The sequence below is a fragment of the Phoenix dactylifera genome, chromosome 13 (genome assembly GCF_009389715.1).
Source record: "Phoenix dactylifera cultivar Barhee BC4 chromosome 13, palm_55x_up_171113_PBpolish2nd_filt_p, whole genome shotgun sequence".
Lineage (NCBI taxonomy): Eukaryota > Viridiplantae > Streptophyta > Magnoliopsida > Arecales > Arecaceae > Phoenix > Phoenix dactylifera.
In genome coordinates, this window is record NC_052404.1 from 3246948 (window position 1) to 3268908 (window position 21961).

At 36.1% G+C, this 21961-nt stretch overlaps 1 long non-coding RNA gene across 1 annotated transcript; it reads right to left on the reverse strand.

Annotated features, from left to right (window-relative positions):
- Nucleotides 1-7267: 7267 nt before the first annotated feature.
- LOC120112955 lies at nucleotides 7268-7982 on the reverse strand. Its single transcript, XR_005514613.1, has 3 exons — nucleotides 7914-7982; nucleotides 7523-7785; nucleotides 7268-7414 (listed from the first exon to the last, which is right to left on the reverse strand). It is a non-coding gene; the product is annotated as an uncharacterized LOC120112955 (long non-coding RNA).
- Between the last annotated feature and the right edge of the window lie 13979 nt (nucleotides 7983-21961).

Sequence of the window (21961 nt, forward strand, 5' to 3'; positions counted from 1 at the left end):
CAACACTGAGTGTGACTACACGACACCCCTATGGATTGTTATCTTACCTAAATCAGGATTCCTTCTCTGTGAGCGAGCTGCTTTTGCTCTCCTCCTTTTCCTTTTGTAGCCGCTTTTGAGGCTCATATCCGCATCCTCTTTGAGAAAGAAGCCTTTATGAAAACTGCGTTCTTCTTACCCCCAATAGTGTGTTTCTGTATCGGTCTTCAAGCTTCATAACGTCTGCTTGAATATATTTGACACACCCTCTCCTCTCTCTCCCTCTCTCAGTCTCCGTTTCTTCTCTTCCACTTTGAGGTACGTTGTTTTATCACTCCGTTTGAAAGAACGGAATAAGAACCAGATGAAGAAGATGATTTTTCGCTACTGTTGAGAGATGTGAACTGTATTCTTTGTCTACGCAATCAATCATATACTCTTCGATTTTTTTTTTATCAGAAACAAGCCATGTACATGTAATTATTTTCTGGAAATTACAACGTGCATGTAATTAGTACCATTGTTTCTCTATATACTTTTTAACATTTCATGGCATATATATCTGCATCATGTTTTTGCCTGAAATTAAGAAATTAGGAAAGGTTAACGCTTTTCTAAGAATGATGCTTTGGTTCGTCTACTAAGTTGTCACTAGCTTTTCTCTTTTCCTTTTCATTTTTTTTCTTGTGCAAGCTGTCACTATTTAGAGCCTCAGAGATACCTAGCCCCTTATGGCCGGCCGTTGCATGTTGCAGGGAAAAGGTTGATTAGATCCTGGGAAGCAATAGCAATAGTAATAGTTAATACTCTATTGTTTATCATGCTAATAAACAAAAGGTGCTTCTGTTTTTTCAAAATTTTATTTATGGCCGCGCATGTAACTAGTGGTTATGAAGTAATTCAATTTTCTGATATAGCTTTTTAACACTTTCTGCTTGCATGTCATGCAAGGATCAATTACTAATTTGAAGCTCTCTGTATATGTTTTATAGTCAGATTTCTGGATAAAAGTCATAATAACTGTTCTATCTAATTATCTTCTCACGGCAAAATTCTACAGACTTTTGATGATATCTCCTTATATGGCTCCTTTACATCCAATAGGGAAAATGCATATATAACATGCTACTGTTTCGTGTGATTACTTGCTGAAACTAGCAGGATGATTAGGTTATTTGTATTATAACATCATCCTTTATGTGGTATATATTTAGATCATTATCTGGTTGCGAGATTCTGCCAATAAATTTTGTTGTATTTAGCTTAGCTGCAAATTTTCTTTCATTATATTCTGCATGGTGCAAATCCAGACATGCAGAAACGTGGTTCAAAGAAACAAGAACAGTTGGTCCTCTCTCCAAGTTCTCATTTCTACACATAACTTGTAAGGAAATTCTAGGAGTCAAGAACAAATGGATTTATTTTAGACACAGATAATATTAGCATTTATTAATGTAACTGACTCTTTATAGTAGCAAAGCACTTAATCATATGGTTCTACATTTGTATGCAAGCTCCAAAATTTCAATTTGGCATTCCAAATAAAAATGCTGGAAAAGTTAGCAGCAAACCAAATGGAACTAGTTTTCCAGTCATATGACCTGATAACCTAGGGAAAATATTCATCAGCAAAGAACTGTATTATTTCTTAGCTGGTCACTCTCATCTGACAGACAATTTGGTTTTGCTAGGAAGTTCGCTTCATTCTTTATATAATGCTGGACTCTATTAAGCCCCTTCATATATATATGGCTAATCACTTTTTCCTCAAGTACTGAATAGAAAAAAGAAAATTTTGTTCATGCTGGCTAGAATTAATACTGGATTGTTCTGAGTTCTCCAATGTCTTCTTTCATTATGTACTCATGTAGCACCATTCCTGAGGCCCCTCTATAGAAAACAGACATTGATCTCTGATGTGCAAGCAAGAAACTGTATTGATTCCAAAGCAAGCCAATTATTTATGCCAGCATTTATTCTGGCCTGCAGGACATTCCAAAGAGCCTCTTCCCCCTGCATTCAAAGCCAGACACATCAGACCCATCATCTTGAGACTCCTAGTTACATTCTCTCTTCCAACTATTATAAGATCACCTGAAATTCAAATTTCCATTTTTATTCAAAGAGCAACAACTACTTGTTCTTCAGGTGCAATCTGGATGAAACCTAAAATATCAGGTTAGAAGTATTGTCTAGGCCAATCGAGAAGCAGGAAGTGCCTGTTTTTAAGTGCAGTCTGGATGAAACCTAGAATATCGGAGTAGAAGTGCTGTCTAGCCAATCGAAAAGCTCGCAACTAGTTGTTCTAGTATGGGTACCCATGGATGATGATTTTTTCCATTTTCTCTCGGCCATTGCTCATCTATTGGTGGCTATGAACACTGACGTGCATAAAAAGGGTATTTTTAAGGAAAGTTTATAGCAAGTTTAATTGGGCATTTTTGTCGTTAAATATAAATGTTTAGTATCAAATAAGTTCGCATCAGTTCCATGCGTTGTACTCCGAAGTGTTTACAAATCCATTCTCCGTGTTTCCAACGTTGCCAGGGAGAAAAACAAGAAAGTGAAAAATATGAAAGGATGATATTTGCATACTGTGTCCAATCTTAACAAAGCATTAGCTGTGAGCATGCAGTATCTTTCGAAGAAATCATGATCCAAATCGAACACCCAAGGTTTCGATAGAGAATGATTCTGAAGAAGCTTTATGATAATTTCTGCTGTCTTGTGACGTTCAATACACCACCAAGGAAAAACATGGTCCCAGATGTTTGTGATAAAACCATTTGGCAACATGAGAAATTCTTGACCAAGTTGGACATTTCCATGAGCCATATGCAACAAGGCAAATTAAGCACCCTATTTTTAATTTTTTTACATTTAATGCAAGCAAAAAGAAACTGCATTGCAGGACAAAAATAGTTTTGAGTTCTGAGTGAGAAAACGCGTGGAATAACATCATAAATGTCATATTACTCTCAATCATTTCCATCAGAATAGTACTCACAAATAAGAAGCTTTGCTTTCTAGTGAAAAATATATGGAAGGCTACAAGGCGATCTTTCTCAATATTTTCAGCTCGTGTACTGCTAGCTAGCAAATTGCATATATGTAAGCTCTTGTAAAATGAGCAAACAATGTTATTATGTTATAAGCCCAAGATTAACTATACAGAGCTCATGGAGAGAATTGATAATTTTTTCATGTTGGGAGGTCGAATTTGGCGTTGATGAGGACAAATATATTGTGATCATTCCGAGTTTGGACAATATGTAGAACAATTTGTTAGGTCTGCAAAACCTAAAGAGTTACCATATCCTCATTAAGCCCAGAATACATGCGTGTGTGTGAGAAAGGGTGGGGGCATGCATTGATACTGGAGGGTTTTGCAAGGGTTGGATGATGGCTTTTGGATTGTCTGAAATAGTCGAAAGCTATGAAGAAATTAACATTTTAAAACATTTAAATGAAGACTATTAGTTATCTTCTGATGATAATTTTTACATAATAATAAGCAAGACAACTCAATGGAGCATTACGTGAATTTCGGAACACCAAAATGAGAAGGGTGTTGTATGCCGATTTGATTTAGAGTCATATGATGATGCAATTCTTCCTTAAAACACCTTTATTCCACCTTTCTCACTCACAAGTCCTATAAATAGCTTGAAACCTTAAGATGTATTAGGTAAATCTTGATTTTTCAATTAGTTGGATAATTTTAGGCCAATCATAGACACAAAGATGTTGGGTCCAAAAAATATCTACTTCCAATCTCAAAATCAACAAAACACAGAAATCTTTTCTTTTTTTCTTTTGATTGGACAAAATACAGAAATCTTGAAGCACTAGGGACATTTCTATAGCTTGAGAATTATGTTATATTTACACCGTACAGTTGAAGAGTGAGAAGTGGAAACCTCTTAGAATTTGTAAGCTCGACACATGTTTGTCTCTTTAGCTTCTATAATTAATGTTTGTCTCTTTAGCTTCTGTAGTTAATGTTGTCTCTTTAGCTTTTGTGGTTCATGAACTTTCTAGTTCATGAACTTCGTTGGTTGGAAAGAATTCATTTCTTACTTTGAATATGTTCCGAAAACTTGGTTCTTGTCTCTTAGAAAGTTATGTCATTAATTAATGTGTGAATCTAGTCTAAATTCGTATAAAAATTTGCCTATAAAATTTTCAGCTTTGTAACTTCATATCAATCCCTAGTAACACCCTAGCCTCATTTCTCCATTATCCTTCATCAAGAATACACCTTTTTTGATTAGTTTCTTGTGGTGTTTATCTTCAACAAAACCATCGTGCAACAATATACATTTCCAGCGAAGTGTGCACAGTGAAAATGAATGACATGGTAGTTGTACTTTAAGATCATTGGCGAGCACACTAATACAAGTACATGTCGCTGGATTTGAAAGTTGGAGGAACTATGTGCTGAAACTGCACATTTTGGCAATGCAGAAGGTAATATAGTCTCATGATTTTGGCTAAACAGAGGTTGTATTTCATGTGAAACTTCATGATTTTGGCTAAATTGATGTTATATTTCATGCTAAATTTCTACTTTATACTTGCATATAAATGGATTGTCTTCCTGAGACATGAGCTACCTTGCTTAAGGTGAACAATTGCAATTTTTGTATACAAATTTAATGATCCTTGGTATTACACATTTTTGTTTTATGTTACTTCTATATAATTTTATCAGTTCTGGTGGTTTGGGTAATAACATATAATACATACCCAAGTTATAAAATAAAAAAAAATAAAAAAAAAAATTGAAAGCTTTTAGTTCTATATTGTCTGTATAAGTCTTTGTCAAGAGATGGGAGGTGCACTCGGAATTTTTATGAAGCCACAATGAAGTCTCCGCTGGAAGATTGTGACATTTTATGAAACTAGCTAGTTATTAAGGTAACTGATATGGATAATTTCCCTAATTTCTGAAAGTTATTGGTAGAAGAAGAAGAAGAATGTGTATAGATCTTGAGAGATGGTTGCTGAATCATGGTGCTTTGGGTTTCGGTGAAAAGAGGGGCAAACATCTTTTGTCTTTGCTATGAAACTTTGATCATTAGCTTCATGTACACAATAAAGATTAAAGACCAAACCTGTACGTGCTCTTGCAAACAACTCCCTCCCCATCCCACTCTCTCTCTCTCTCTCGCTCGCTCTCTCGCTCTCTCTCTGACTCTCTGAGTGGGGAAAGAAAAACAAAACAACCCTTTCAGCACAAATCATATATTATACACAATCTTTAGAAGGAACGACATACGGAAAGAAGTTAAACTTGAGAAGAAGGCTATACAAGTTAAAATGTTTGAAAACAGCAGATAAATAGGCAGATGAAAAGTAGGAGAAATAGAAGGGGTGTATGCGCATGAGAAAGAGAGAGGCATCTAATAGTTTCCAAGGCTGTGGCGATAGTGCCACCACAAGAACAAGACCAAAGATATCAGACAAACTCTTTAGGTGAGGATGAAGTGTCCTCTCTTTTGAGATTTCAAAGTGCTGTTAGATATATACAGAAGTGTGTTTGATCTCACAACAGTTATTCATTGGATAGATCTTGAGTACTGTTGTGGGGAGGGGAGGGGGCCTTGAATTTAGTTCCGCATCGGCTAGTAGCGGAAAGGTTCCATGCCTTAAATGGGGGGTGGAAATCCTTTCCTCTCGAGGCGCCTTTTGAAGGGCAAACCCGTGAGGGCACCAGTCTCCCCCCGTCAGCGCTGGACGCGCGGGCCGGAGCGCCCAAAGCGGACAATACCTTGGGAGGAACGTGGTCCTCTTTCTCTGCTAGCTTAATGTGGGCTATGCTGTTGCGCGAGGCTCCGGCCAAAGCGCCGTCCCCGCAACAAGTACTTATATAGGATCAAAGAATCTAAATAATGCTTTTCCAACTGGATATTTTGGATAAGGTCTTAGGTTATTACAAATAGTACCGTCTATAATCTATGGAGTAGGAAACACTGCAGCATGAATCCATTCTAGCTAACCATATATAGGCCGATCATGGTGCTTGTGACTATATTTGAATAGATTTGAACTCTTAGCATGACGAGGACATCAGAACTTAAATGGAAAAGATATGTGAGAACCTTTACAAGATAAGGTCCTAGGCTGTTACATTAACCATCCACAACTCGCCCATTTTTAATATTAAGAAGATTCTTCTCACCTATGCCTTGCTGAATTTACCTCTATTGATGGAAAATACATGCCTTATTTTATAAAGGCCAAGCTAGGGACCATCTTTAATGTTAGGCAACCATTTTACATCTCTTCCAACAAAAAAGCTAAGAGTCGTTGCTTGTTTCCGATCTCTTAATATATATTCCATAGAAACCTTTTGTACTATATTCCACAACTTTAAGTAGGTCCTTTATTATATTTACCACCTTAATAAATTTATTTAAAAATTGAGTGATGACTAGGTATATGGGCCACATAAGTTTTTTGGGGAGACTTGTCTAACATCCTTCCATTGGCCCCCAAGAGATATCATTTCTTGATAGGTGATAGTAACCTTTATATGGCTAAAATATTACCCATACTAAAGAGCTTAGGAATTGCTCCTGCTCAAATAAAGAATTCGATTACATGAACTATAGAGGTTATACTCGAAATGACAAGTACTTCCTTCCATGTATTACAATACATTAAGCACTTTATAAACTTTAATTTCTTTATGAATGGACTTCTAATAAGCCATCCGAGTCCAACTTCATAAATATCCCAATGGATATTAATATATTTTATTCATGTGCATACGAATAAATATCAAAACTTTATTCTCCAAGAATGACCAAATAGACATGCCCAGGAACACACGACAATTACCACTACAGGAGAACTTACCTTTCCCGACGCTATTTATGGCCTTTAGCGATGCTTATAAGCGTCGGCTAAAGATCCGGCGACGCTAATCAAAGCGTCGCAGAAGCGTCGGCGATACCGGAGTGGAAAAACTTTTTGCGGACGCTAAATAAAAGCGTCGGCAAAAATCGGGATTTGCCGACGCTTTTTGCCGACGCTTTAAAATATTGTTTTCCGACGCTTACCGTTGTGGCACGCGGGCGAGGCCGACGGTTTTTACCGACGCTTTAAAGCGTCGGAAAATGTAATTATTTTAAAAAAAAATTAAAAATATCAAACTCCATAAATTTACATATATCATAAAACACACATTATACAATATGAACCAAATATTCAAATTACATTGATATTGACACAAACATTCAGATCATTCGAAATATTTATATTGTCATATCTGATTAAATTTACATAAAAAGTTATGAATTACAATGTACTTTGAAAATATAAAAAATATATACATATCAAACTCCATAAAAAAACAATCTACAAAGTATCAGGGACGGGATTCAGCTCCATCATCATCATCTCTGTGAGCATTTGAAGTATCAGGAATCTACAAAAAAAAAAAAAGAAACCTTAGATATTTGTAAAAATGGGATACATTAACTTATACATCATAATTGATAATATGTAAAGTATTCAAATATATATAGTTAGTTACCTGAGAAGGGAGAAATCGTTGTAACAAAGATGAAATATTCGTAAGCTGAAACTGCAAATTTTCTTGGTTCGGCACTGGATCTCGACTTATTTATCCAACTTTTGTCCATCCTATTAAAATACTGATTGAGCTGCAACTAATATAAAAAAAATTAGACAACTAAAAGGAAGAACATGCTCAATAATACATACAATTGCATGTGACCCATATGCAGCCAGCATGCCAACGAAGCTTGGATCAGCATAAGGGTAAGGAACGCAAGCCTGTTACAGAAACACCACAATAATCAAGCATATGCAGAAGCATACACATGAACACAGAAATATGTGGTTACAAACGGTCTAAAGCAGTCAAGACCACTTAAAATTTCAAGAATTTGGCATCAAGTTACAAAAGGCCGGCTATAATCGGGTCTTGGAGGTACAAAAGCAGCTTCTGGAGTCCCCAGAGATAAACCTCATCAAATTTTGTCAAGTAATGTTCTTCTAAAGTAAGTACATAACAAGAGGAAAAAGTAAAAAATGGTAAAAGAATTGGCTACACAATTATCTACACAATTTGATGCTGAACGGACTAAACTACTCTCTGAATATTTGTTGCTAAAGGGTTGCCTGTCATAAGCTTTTACATTATTAAGAGGCATCTCTCAGTTCCACAGATATTGCAAGTCCTAAGAGATGTTGCACGCTTCTTGCTTTTACTGCAATATCGTTATAATAAAAAACCAAGCTATTTAAATAATCATGCACTGAAAGGAACATAAGAAAACTGCAATCCAGAATTTAAATCATCCTAAACCACTGTCACAAAGAACTTGATATACATATTCCAGCACAATTGAATGAATTTTTACAAACAAGAGGGCAGTATCATTGGAAGGCTGAAATAAACATATTAAACCATACATCATGAGTTACCAAAGTACATTAGCAACTAAATAGAATGGTAAGAAAAGGCCCAATAGATATCAAAGAAAATTTCTGAATTTGAAAGTTAGAATTGAACAAATACACAAAGAGAAAATAATAAATGGCATAAGTACCTAATCTGGGAAAAAACATCAAACTAGATACTAACGATCAAAATCAAAAAAAGAACATATTGTAGGTATTAGTTGTAGTTGGAAGCCTATACAGGCCATATATTTTTTCCTAAAAAAATTAGGAATAAGAATGACTAATACGTTATTTTTTCAAGTTGTATGTTTGAAGCTTTGATATCAAACCTCTTGATTTATTAACTTGGAAATCACATAACAAAAATTAATTATGTGCAAGACTCCTTTGCTATGAGCAAAAAAAAAAATGTGGGCTCTATATTCAAAATAAGAGAAAATTAAAGGGGAGTGTGGGCACAAAATATTCATTCATTTAAATCTTAAAGTGTCCCTCTGATGATCAGAGCAACTTAACATCCAACATCCGGACAGAAAAGAGCTAGAGAGAAAAGGTAACTTCTCATCTCAAATTGTGTTATTGAAAATTCGGCAAATTCATTTTAAATTAGGCATAAGATTTGAAATAACTTGCAACAAAATCTACAATAAATCTAAACAAATCCATTGTTGTTCTCCTCAATGAAGCTGATCATCGAGTTGATCAGAAGCAGGGTAATAATCCCCACGAAATCCTGCCAGTCTGGGGGCTTCCCATGTTGAACGGAATCAAGAACCCATATGGGTTTGTCACAGAAAAAAAAAAAAGAAGAAGAAATGCACCAGAGAAAACAATCAGATTATGGTGTTTCTAGGACTCACCCCTCCGTTCGCGAGGGCGTTGGCCATGATGGCCGCCGCCTCCATCACCCACAACAGCGGATTCCACATGAACCCTAAGAATTTCAGAAACTTGCTCTCCTGCAACCACAAACAAATTTAAAAAATAAATAAATAAATCAACAACTAGATTAAAAAACAAAAAGCACATACAAGAGGGTTGTCTCACAAATCTATATCAGTTGAAGTGGTGAGGGAAAGAACACATCCCCTCCCGCGTGCATCTCAAATTATCAAACACCTCCTTTAAGGGTATGTTGTCGTCAAACCACATCTCGCTCGCCACCACCGCCGTATCCTCAGCTCGGAGGGGTAGAACACCTTTCTCGACGGCACGGGGTCGTCCTCGAAGCTCGAAGGGGGAGGGGGATCCGAAGCTCGGTGGGGGTTTGGGGGGAGATGATCGGGGAGGAAGGAGGGGGGGAATGATGGCGGCTGGGGATGAAAGGGTTAAGGTTTCTTGCCCTAACCCTTTTTTCCTCTGCACGAGAGAGAGAGAGAGGGAAAAAGGCAGGGGATCGGGAAAAAGGCAGGCGATCCGTGGGTTTGGTGGCCTTTTTCCTCCGACGACGTTTTGAAGCGTCGTCTTATTTTAATTTCACCCAACGCTATACAAAAGCGTCGTAGTATGTCAGCATTGTTTCGAAATTTGCCGGTGCTTTCTATTAGCGTCGACGGAAAATAGTCGGCAAAACCCTATTTTGTTGTAGTGTACGTAGAGAACTAAACATGAAATAAGCTAACGAGTCCAATATTCCCCACATGATCATTATATTATTTTGCTGGCAATGCTTTAGTCATAGGGTAGCAATCATTAGCGCAGTACTTGTATATTCAATAATGAACAATTCATGTATCTGGATGTTCTCTCCAATGAGGAGATATTTTAGAGAAAAAAACAGTAGCCGTCAAGTCAATTAATCCAACCCAATCCAAATTCATCCAAAGCTGTATTTATAGAGCCCACCTATAGCTTAACCTTAGTCCGACTATAATCATATACTATATGATATGACTGATATGATTTCTTCATATAATATATAGTTTCACATTGGATTAACATGAATCAACCAGACTAATTTGATCCAATCTAATCCATCTAAACCTAATGCATATTGTGTTCGGTTTAAATTTCTGTTGGGTTGGCCCATATAAGCTTCTATCACTTACCAAATCACACACTTGCACCCGTAATGGGAGGACTGCCAAATAACAGGCTTCCAATATTGGACCATAAACTAGACCCAGCTACAGTTCATGCTCCCTCATCTAAATGTAGGCAGGCTAAATGTAGACAGCTTCAGTAGAGCTTTCAGAAGTATAGCTTTTTAAAGTAGAGCTTTTTGAAATAGAGTTTTTATAAAAAGTTATTTGTTGTTTGATAACTATACTTATAAAAGTGCTGTGGAACTTTAATATGTATTTTGGTAAACAAATTGAGAAAGTACTTTTAGTATGATAAAATAATATAGTATAATATTATTGTGATGTAATATAATATTATTATAGCATAGTAATATAATATTGTATGCTATACCATAATAATATAATATAATATATTATTATATAACATAACATATTAATGCATTATGATATAATGTAATACAATATTATATTTATAGTATAATACAATAATAAAGGTATAAAATATTATAATTATTACTATATATTAATATTTTATTAATATAATATGTTTAGGAACGAATTTTTATAATTATAATATTTTATCATGGATATTTTGGTCCAAAAAGAAAAAAAATAAATCAAAGCAGCTTTATGATGCATGCTAAAAGTGCTTTTTCGAAGAAACTCCATTTTAGAGCTTTTTCCAAGAAGCTATTTTAGCTTTCTGGCAAAATTAAAATAGCTTTCTGATTTTTTTTACTAAACACTATTCCATTCAACAATACTTTCACTACAAAAGAAGGAATAACTCCCGACGGTTTTTTTTGCCTCTACCGACGCTTATAAGCGTCGGCGAATTCCTAGCCCACGCTTCACAAAGCGTGGGTCAGACGTCGGACAGGTGGGCGTGGGTCGGGTTTAACCCGACGCGTTAAAAAAGCGTCGTCGGTCTTTGCCGACGCTTTTAAGCGTCGTTACCTTTATAATGCGCCGACGCTTATAAGCGTCGGCGATAACGGTTGGTTAGGCCGACGCTTAAACGCGTCGTTAAAGGCGTGCCAGTTTACGTTCCGGTGGGTCGGGTTTAACCGATCTATGCCGACGCTTTTAAGCGTCGTTCGTTTTATAAGGGGCCGACGCTTAAAAGCGTCGTTAAAGGCGTGCCAGTTTACGTTCCGATCGGGCGTGGGTCGGGTTTAACCGGTCTATGCCGACGCTTTTAAGCGTCGTTCGTTTTATAAGGGGCCGACGCTTAAAAGCGTCGTTAAAGGCGTGCCAATAGTTTACGTTCCGGTTGCTTTTCCCGACGCTTATAAGCGTCGGCATTAAATTTTTTTTAAAAAAAAAAAATTTATGAAAGTAATTTTTAAGTACTCTGTGTACATTAAATTCTAACAAAACAATAGAAACAAATACACTGAATCACATATATAACAAAATACGAATCACAAACTAGAACTTTGATTACATTCATATTATCATATTTGATTACATTGTACTTCAAAAACATTCTAAAAACATACAAGTCAAATTCCTACGTACACAATCTACAATATGTATCAAGGGTCGGCATCATCATCTCTACAATATTGTCATTAAGCTTGGGGCGAGCCCAGTCAACCAAGCTCTGCTCCTTGCTCGGGCGAGTCTTGTCCACAGACCGGAGTCTTCTTAAGCTCTGCTCTGCTCCGCTTCTTGCTCGGGCACATAGGTTTTGAATTCTTGCGACTGCAACAACAAAAATTACCATTTATTGGGTTAGATTATATAATAATAGAAAGTGTGTGCTGCAAAACTACAAAAATTACCATTTATTGGGTTAGATAATGCACCATTCGCTGCAAAAGCTATGTTATTATTTCAAAATTCAAAGTACTACCAAAAAAATCGGAAGGTAGGTAGCACGTGTAAGTAGCTTAAACGATACCAACCTCCATGTAAAGTTACTGGTGAATCACTTGCTTCTACTTTGATGCCACCCTTTCCAGGTGAATTTGTATGGCCTGGAGAATAAAAACGTTAACAGACATCAAGAACTGTGTATGGTAAAATGTTGAAGAAAACAATATTAAACCAATGTAATTGGATACATGCAATGCATTAATACATCTTACTATGCACAGGACTTCGAAAATTATAGAAGTGCTCGGTCATGGCCAAGGAAAACCATCTGTAGTTTCAACTGTTACGCAACATGTTATATGGGAACATAGGGTGAGGTTCAATCTAAATATGCATCAAGAAACAATATGATCAATAATTTGAAAATGGTATCAAGTGATCCGTACGTACAAAGTCGTCCATAAATGCCAATCTGTAGTGATCCTGGGACAAGCTGGCAATCACAAAGCATAAGCCCTGCCTCCATGCCTGTTCCATTCAGAAAAAAGATTGATACAATCAGAAAATATAGAATATCTTATCCACAGACCGGCGTCCTGTTAAGAGCTCAAGAAGGACAACCCCGAAGCTGTAGACATCACTCCTAGCTGTCAAGTGACCTGCTCATAGAATAAAATATGATTCAAAATGAACTCACAGCAATTAATTAGAAAAGCAAATGAATGGATGTTGCATTCCATTCTAACAATGAAGGAAAGCGGAAGAAGGCACATAGGTTTTGATAGATTCTACTTATCATGTTGCTCAAAAAAGATCTCATGATCATCATACAAGATTAATCAAAGGAATCTCCAAAATTTTAAAAACATACAATTCAAATTCCTACGTAAACAATCTACAATATGTATCAAGGGTCGGCATCATCATCTCTACGAGTAGATGAAGTATCATCAACCTACAAAAAAAAAATATTTTAGAAACTAAAAATACGAAAGTCATCACGCTCATACAAGAATACATTATAATTACATAAAATATTCAAATAGATTTAGTTATGTACCGGAGGAGCAAATCTCTGCAAAAAGGATGAAATATGGTCAAGCTGATCTTGAAAAGATTGTATCTTCAACTCTTGGCTCTGCTTCAACTCCTCCATATCGGTCCTATGACTCTGATTCATCTCCTCTATCCTTGTCTCATATGACTGCTTTATCTGTGCCATCTCTGCCTTCAGACTACAAACCTCTGCAGTGCTACTACCTTGTCTAGCATCTTGGGTATATCGGCTCACTGCAGACAACTGAGTGGGGGTAACTCCAACACCATAACCCCTCACTCGACCATAACGTTCTGGGCCCATTAATTCGGTATAGACCTGAGCCTCGACGCGACTGGCCGCATCGGATGATGATGACTCCCCGACACGCTCTGAAATAAGAGTTGTAGCTCTTTCCTATATATCTCTCAAAAAAAAATGTCACATTAATATTTAAAAAAATTTAAATTTTTTTAAAAAAAATATTCTGAACAAAGCAAAAATGAATACATACAACTATATCTCTCGACTCGTCCCGGACAAAGCTGCCATCTCGGTGAGTGTGGGTCATCTTATAAAACTCTACCTCACCAGGCTCCCTTCCATGCTCTACTATCTACACATACGGAAAGTATATTGGCAAACTATATATTATGATACGTGCTATATGTTAGTAAAATTTCAAATAGTTTCAAAAGAACTTACGAATTCATTTCTACGTCTCGCATAACTCTTCGAGCCTGGAGTATGAAGAACTGCTTGAGATGCTCGTGCAGCTCTGCCAATATTAGAATATGTCTGCCAAAATAAAAGCACACAGTATAATATGATTCAATGTATATATTTGCAATCTATATTAATAATAAAGATAATATAAAATATTGAAACAATATACGTGACCTGTCCTTTTTCAGAAAACCAGTAGTAAACAAGCTCCCTCCACTGCTGAGGGTATACATCAGGAGGAGTCACACGAGCAACCTCCTCCTCTGTCATACCCTCGTGCTTGAAGTCCGTCTTCAATTTTGCTTTATATTCTTTTCATTTGCGATTGAGGGACTTTAGCACCCCATCATGGCTCTCTGGAGGGAGTACAAACTTACCCTACAACAAGATTCAGAATGTTATAATAATATTAAACATCTAAAATAAAATTATGATACTAAGCAAATTAATATACAGGAGGTGTCGAATTAAAAAGAATAAATTCAATTCATTACCTGTATAAGTCTAAGAAGCTCAACCTTATACGAAGGAAGCATGTCATTCCACTTCGTATAGTTGAGTGGACACAGCTGACCCTTGCGTGCAACCGATCCTAAAAAGCTTGATAGTAGACTTCCAGCTCTATTGATAGGCTGCCCCAATTCGTTGCATCGGATGATGATCTTCTCACCCGGAGGAAGCTTCCACACATCCTTTGCTTGAGTGGGTCCCCGTCTCGTCCTCACCGTCCCTTGTCCATCTATTAAAATTAAATAAAATATGTCTTAAAAAGTTGAAGACAAATATGAACATAAAATATGAACTTTAAATCGAATTACCCTGGATCCGGAGCTCATCCTCCGGGCAATCAGCAGGAGGCTCGCGCTGAGATCCTAACTCGTGCTGCTGATGCTCACATGGCTGCTGGGACTGTAGGGACTGATCAGAAGTAGATCCCACCTGAGAATGCTGGAACTCCACATCTCTAAATCGTCTCCCTCGGGGCATATTGTTACCTGGTATCTGTATTAAATATCTGTATTCAGAAATGACACCACAGTTGGAGAGCATACAGAAATGATATCTGTATTCAAGATGAAGGATATATGTAAATGCAAGTGGGCAGCACATACTATGCTACATGGCCCGTTGGCCTCCCATCTGTCACTTACGGTCATCTTTTGAACTAGCAAAGACAACAAAGGTAGCAACACACCAAATATAAATACAGACCAACCCCTTATATTAATTCTCCTTGTCTCGTATTGCTGGAAAGAGAGATTGGCACAAAGAGAGATTGGCACAATTCATCTTTGGATTTTTCTTTTATCTCGTATTTAGGCAGACAAGATTAGGGTTTTATTTTCCATATTGAGATGATCCTAGGTTTTAGCATTGCTTTGGCTAATTGTTTCTAATTACTAATTCAAAAAGGAGGATCCATTTGATATATTGACATTCCATTTTGGTGAGGGTTGCTTTGGATTATATAGCATAGGTTTTAGTATTGCTTTGGAAAAGGCATTTGCTTCCTAACAAATTTTATGTTTGCGGCAGGACCTTCCTTCTGGTTCTTATGAGGCGATAGATGATGACGGATAACCACCAAATTGTCGGCTTTGATCTTTGTATCACCATTTTCCTCAAAAAATAAATCTCTATATCATCAGTAATGGATGATTACCCAACAGAACAGGTTAGCAAGCAACATAAAATTTATGGGAGATCTGATACAGGGGGAGGTTAAGAAGTTTTCAGGGAGAAGTATATCTAGACGTCTCATATGAATTTTGGTGCTTCTTCTGATGAAGCTTATTATGGAATGCACTTCTTCGAATCATTTGTCAGAACCATTCATTTACATGTTTATTTAACACCTACATGAGCACAAAGTTGTTCTTATTTGTTCTTAGACCAAAGCTTTGCTCACCAATGTTGCACATCATTTCTGCCAGAAGATTGCTTTTGCTAGCTACTTGTGTGGCAAAGTTAGAAGAGGTTTGCAGCCTTATTTTGGGCATGAAGGATGTGGGACACATGGGAACCTAATATTTGCCCTAAGATGAGTGTGGTAATAATTGGTGAAAGGTGGTCCAGAAGCTTTAGCCTTGAGCTGATATATTGCTTCTAGTTGAGAGAGAAAGGAACAAGAATCACTCACTACCTTATTTCAATAATTTTGGAATTTCATATTCAAAGTAAAAAAGGATGACCTATGCCATCCTGAAAGTCACTGGATTGTTTATTCCTGCAATTGCTTGCTTGATTCACTGAAGGGTACCTTAGAGTTGAATGGAATGGTTAAACTTTTTTGAGATCACAGGTCATCACAAGTTACATTTCTGATTGCTAGGATCATGTCATCATACTGCTTCTCTACATTGTGGGAACTCAAGATCACCCCGATATTGTTACTACAGAGGTTTTTTTACCAACCCAAAGTTTTCAAAATTCAAAATTACTTGCAAGACTCTCTGTCATCCCTATATCTTTATGAAGGGAAAAAACTTGCACCAAATATCTCCACTTATTTTTTTTTTTTTGTGGCTAGAAGATACTGATTCTTTTTTTCTTTTGCCTTGCACGATCTTATGATATTTGGTTCCAATTTATAGCCTTTCTGAGGCATTTTTGTTCTCATCAGGTTAGTGTATGTCATCATATGATCTTTGCTATTTCAAATCTATGTAGTCAGGGACTTCTTTGCATTCTAGTAATGCGGCCTAAAGGCAAGGATGTGGCACTCGGCATGAGACCTTCCAAGTGGGAAGCTTCACCCTCATGTCAAGGAAGAAAGAAAATGGGAAGAAAATCTGAAGTTGTTTCAAGCTGTATCACCAATTACCATAGGGGATTAAATGTCCAATTTTATAAGAAGGTTCCATGTGGAATTCTGTACAAGTTTTTGTATCCATAACTTATTTATATTTGAAGTCATGAATGCTATTAAGATCATCCATTTGTGGCATCAAGATGCTACCCTTTCTCCTCCTGAAGAGGTGCTTTTCAACAAATACAGGAATTGTTGTTGCACCTATTATACGGTTCCAATGCCCTTTGAATTAATACTATGCCTGAAGATAAAAATAAAATCAGTAGCATCATTTATTTTTCTCTTTAAGTTCAGAAACTTTTTGAGAAAGCTTTTAAATTTAACTACAACTCTAAACACTCTCAAATTATTCTAACATTTGGTTTCATTGTTTTTAAACTTAAATTAACTCAATAAGAAAGAAATTTATAAGAAAAAGAAACGAAACTTGAGAGATCGACACTAGTAAGAAATTTAACATATGTTGATATCAGATATGGATTTGCACATACAGCAAACCAGCGTTTCATACAATTGATAACTGTACTATAATTGAACTAGAAGTATCCATAAAAGATGTATATGGACCATGGTGAATAAGAATTATTTCATGCCTTGAAACACCAACTCCCTCCCTGCACCTTCCGCAAATGAAGACTATCACATCATTATTAAACAACAAATTCCGAATTAAGACAACAAGATGGACCTTGACGTCTTGATGCTTATCCTGTTTACGCAATTTCGAGAATTTTTATTTTAAGAAACATGATTTCTGTTAACTGTATGCAAAAGAGAGTATAAAAAAGATAATATCTCTAGTCAAGAGGTAGATAAGGAAAATACTAAAAGAAAAGAAAAAAAAACAAAAATGAAAAGAAAGAACAATTAGCAGATGATCCAATCTTAATACAAAAAACAATCAAATGAAGCAAACCAGACAGAGCTAAAAGCAAGGATCCAAGAGCGGCAGAAACATTTCAAGTAAGTCCTATCAGCAACTGTCGCACCTCCAATCACCACAACACAGACAAAGCTAAAAACAAGGATCCAAGAAAATTAAAAGTCTCCATTAGTTAGTCCAATATTAATGAAAAATGGCTAAGAATTTTTACTCTTTCCTAATCAAAATCGACGTATTTGATTACGAGAAGGTGGCAAGCTGGAACTTGGACTGTAGCAGAAATTACCACTTTCATATGCTTGGTTTGGAGATGGTGGCAGCAGCACTGTGGGGCTCTCTCAGAAAATTTCAGAAACTAAATATTACCTTAAACCTTTAAGATTTAGCCCTCTAACGTCAAAAATCTAACGTAAAGAAAATTAAAGATTGGGTCTCACCTTGATGATGGCTTCAACAACTTAGCTTTTTCCTCGTCTACTTCTTCTCCAAAGCACCCACCAACGATGACGAGGCGGCAACTGACGAGGCTCCGTTGAGAGGAGGAGAAGAGGGAGACAGCAGAAGGAGGAGGCGGAAAATGAGAAAATAGAGAAAAAGAGGGGATGGGAGGCGCCGGTGTTGGGTGGTCGGAGAGAGGAGAGGCGGTGGAATGAAGGCCGCGCGAGGGGGGAAAGAGCGCGAGGGACGGAGGGAGAGAGAAAGGCGGTGGCCGTCGGACGTCGCTCGGCGCCGGAGAGTAGAGGAGGGAGGAGGAGAGGAGCTAGGGCTTGATTCGATCGGGATGTAAAATGAGGAGAAAGGGGCCGGCCGCTTGGTTTTGTTGTTAATTTGGCTTTTGACGACGCTTATTAGCGTCGTTTTATCTTGGGACTATGACGACGCTAATAAGCGTCGTCTTTTCTTGAGAATTACCGACGCTTAACTAAAGCGTCGGCATATTTTGGCGGGGAACCCTTTTTTCCCGACGCTTCTCCCCGGCGTCGGGAAAAAAGCGTCGGGAAAGGCCAATTATTTTGTAGTGTTTTGGAGGGTCAAAAAGTTCTTTCTAGCCCACCAAAAGCTCTGTCAAACGGGACCTAAGCTATTAGAAGGACATAAGATTGAAGAAGGAAGAGAGAGCATCATTACATAGGTGGTGCTGCACCTTCATGGTCTGGCTTTCGATGCTTCCATTCAAGATTCACACTCCTTGACGTGCTAGAACTTAGTTGGAAAACTTTAAAGCTCTGGCTCGAGCTACGCTGTGGACTGGTCGTGGCCTAATTCCATGCTCGCTGCTGAGGCGCAAAGTGAGGTACAGATAGACCAACACCAAGATTTGATCCTTTCGAAAATTATGTTCCAACCTTATCGAATCTATTGCCCTCACTAAGTTGAGTCAATTTTGTACCCTCATGTTAATTGGATCCAAATCAAACGCAAACCACTTTGCTGAAAACAAGACATGCTATGTTCTAACGCCGAAACAGTTGAGCTGAACTGAGGATGACTGGGTAGTGTGACGCATCCTAAAGGGACGAGCACATCTATTGTACTTATTCACAGTACAAATACAATTACTAATCTATCCAACCGGACCCAATTTATCCAAATTCAGGTAGGTTTAATTTGTATAAAAAAAAAAAAAATCAAGTTAGTTTAACATTAGTCAATGTTGCAAGCATTCATGTAGGTTCGAATCACATTGGTTTCTACATAATGAGTTTGGTCCAATCCACATAGGTCGGTCATGGTCAATGATGGGCCATAGCACATAGATTGTTTCTACCTTAATAAGCCCAGGTAAAATTATAAGGCAGGGCAAAGTCAGAATAGTTTCACACAGACTACAAATTACTACAAGATCCATGATGAATCATGTTTGTCAGCCGAGCCTGGCCAAAATAAAGTTCTTGGTTGCAGCTAAAATTGCTTGCCTTAACAATCAAAAAACCATACACATCAATGCCAAGCTCAACCAAACCAACTAAATATTTTATTATTTATTATTCTACGATTTTCTAGCTCAACCAAACAGATCAACAAAAAAGGATAAGGATATACAAAAAGGAGGCCTAGTCTGTCCCATGGTGGCCCAAGAGCAAGGCCTGGCCCATGTTCCCACACGATGGCCTGTATGAGTACGAAGGACGTGCTCTCAGGCCCAAACTCCGCACTGGCAGAAGTAAGGCCAGCTTCGGTTGTTCTATTTGGGCTAACAATTCGCATAAGAGATTTCTAGAAGCCTTCTAATCTTGTCTCTTAAGTAAACCTAACTAATTATTAATACTTATAAATATTTTATTTCAAATATTTAAATTCAAACTGTTCTAGTTAACTTAATCATCTATGCTCTGTTATCCTTCATATATCTCTGTGTCTAAGCACTCTCACCTCTCCAAGTTTTAATCCTCAAGGAAATGTATTTTTCATTTTAAAGATCCTCTAATATCACTTCTTAGATTTAGCCGATCTCGATATAGTATCCATCTTGTCTTACCAGACCAATTATAAACATGTACTTCGGTCCTTTCCTTTTAGCCAAACTTTTTATGACAACTAAATTCTAATTAAACATTGTCCTAGTTAACATAATCATCGTAGTCATCCATGCTCTTTTATTCTTCATATATCTCTTTGTCTAAGGCCCTGTTTGGGGGAGCTGTTGGCAGTAGAGCTATTGGAAGTAGAACTGTTGGAAGTAGAGCTGTCTGCAGTAGAGCTGTTATAAAAAGCTGTTTGCTGTTTGGTAATTCGTAAAGTGCTGTGGTACTTTATTTTGTGTTTAGTAAACAAACTGAGAAAGTACTTTTGTATGACAAAATTACCATAAAGGACATTGCATAGTATTATACAACGAAACATAATAAAACATAACATAAATTAATACATAAATATACGATATAGTATAATATTATTGTAATATAAAATAATATTATGTTAATATAGCATAATAGTAATATAATTATTAGAGTAAATTAATATTTGGTAATATAACATAATATTAAATTATTTAACATCACATATTAATGTATTATGATATAATGTAATATATATTATATTTATAGTATAATACAATAATAAAAGTATAAAATATTATAATTATTAGTATAGATTAATTTCTCATAATATAACATAATATTAAATTATTTAAAATAACATATTAATGTATTATAATGTAATGTAATATAATACAATATTTATAGTATAATACAATAATAAAGGTATAAAATATTATAATTATTATTATAAATTAATTTTTCATAATATAACATAATATTAAATTATTTAAAATAACATATTAATGTATTATAATGTAATGTAATATAATATAATATTTATAGTATAATACAATAATATAGGTATAAAATATTATAATTATTAGTATAAATTAATTTTCCATAATATAACATAATATTAAATTATTTAACATAACATATTAATGTATTATGATATAATATAATATGATATTATATTTATAGTATAATACAAAAATAAAGGTATAAAATATTATAATTATTAGTATAAATTAATTTTTCATAATATAACTTAATATTAAATTATTTAACATAACATATTAATGTATTATGATATAATATAATATGATATTATATTTATAGTATAATACAAAAATAAAGGTATAAAATATTATAATTATTAGTATAAAATAATTTCCCATAATAATTTCCCATAATTTTCCACGGTCCAGGGGCTCTTCTTCGTGGTCTACGCTTAAGGAGGACCTCAGTGTGGGCCGCGAGGTTGATGATAAAAAAAAAACAATAGATTGATTTTGGAAGGTATGGAGAAGGATTAAAATTTTTTTCTTCTAAAATGTGGTTCAAGATATGCATACAAAATTGAAAAGAAAAATACCTTTTCTTACGGAAAGGAGTCTGACGGCTAGGGTTCTTAGCTCCAGCAGAGTTTTAGGTTTATAAAGGGACAAACTATGTAATTATGTTTTTTTAATATGGGCATTTTTGTCAAAAATACAGCTTTCCGAAAAAGCTGAAACAGCTTCCTCCCAAAAGCTCCAAATTGGAGCTTCCTTCCAAATTGGAGCTTTCTGGCTCTCCAAAAGTACTTTTAGATGAAAAACTGTATTTGGTAAATTTTTCAAAAAGCTGTTTCAGCTTTTGCGGGAAGCTGAAAACAGCTTTTGGGAGGAAGCTCCAATTTGGAGCTTTTGGGAGGAAGCTGTTTCAGCTTATTCGGAAAGCTGTATTTTTGACAAAAATACCCATATTAAAATAACATAA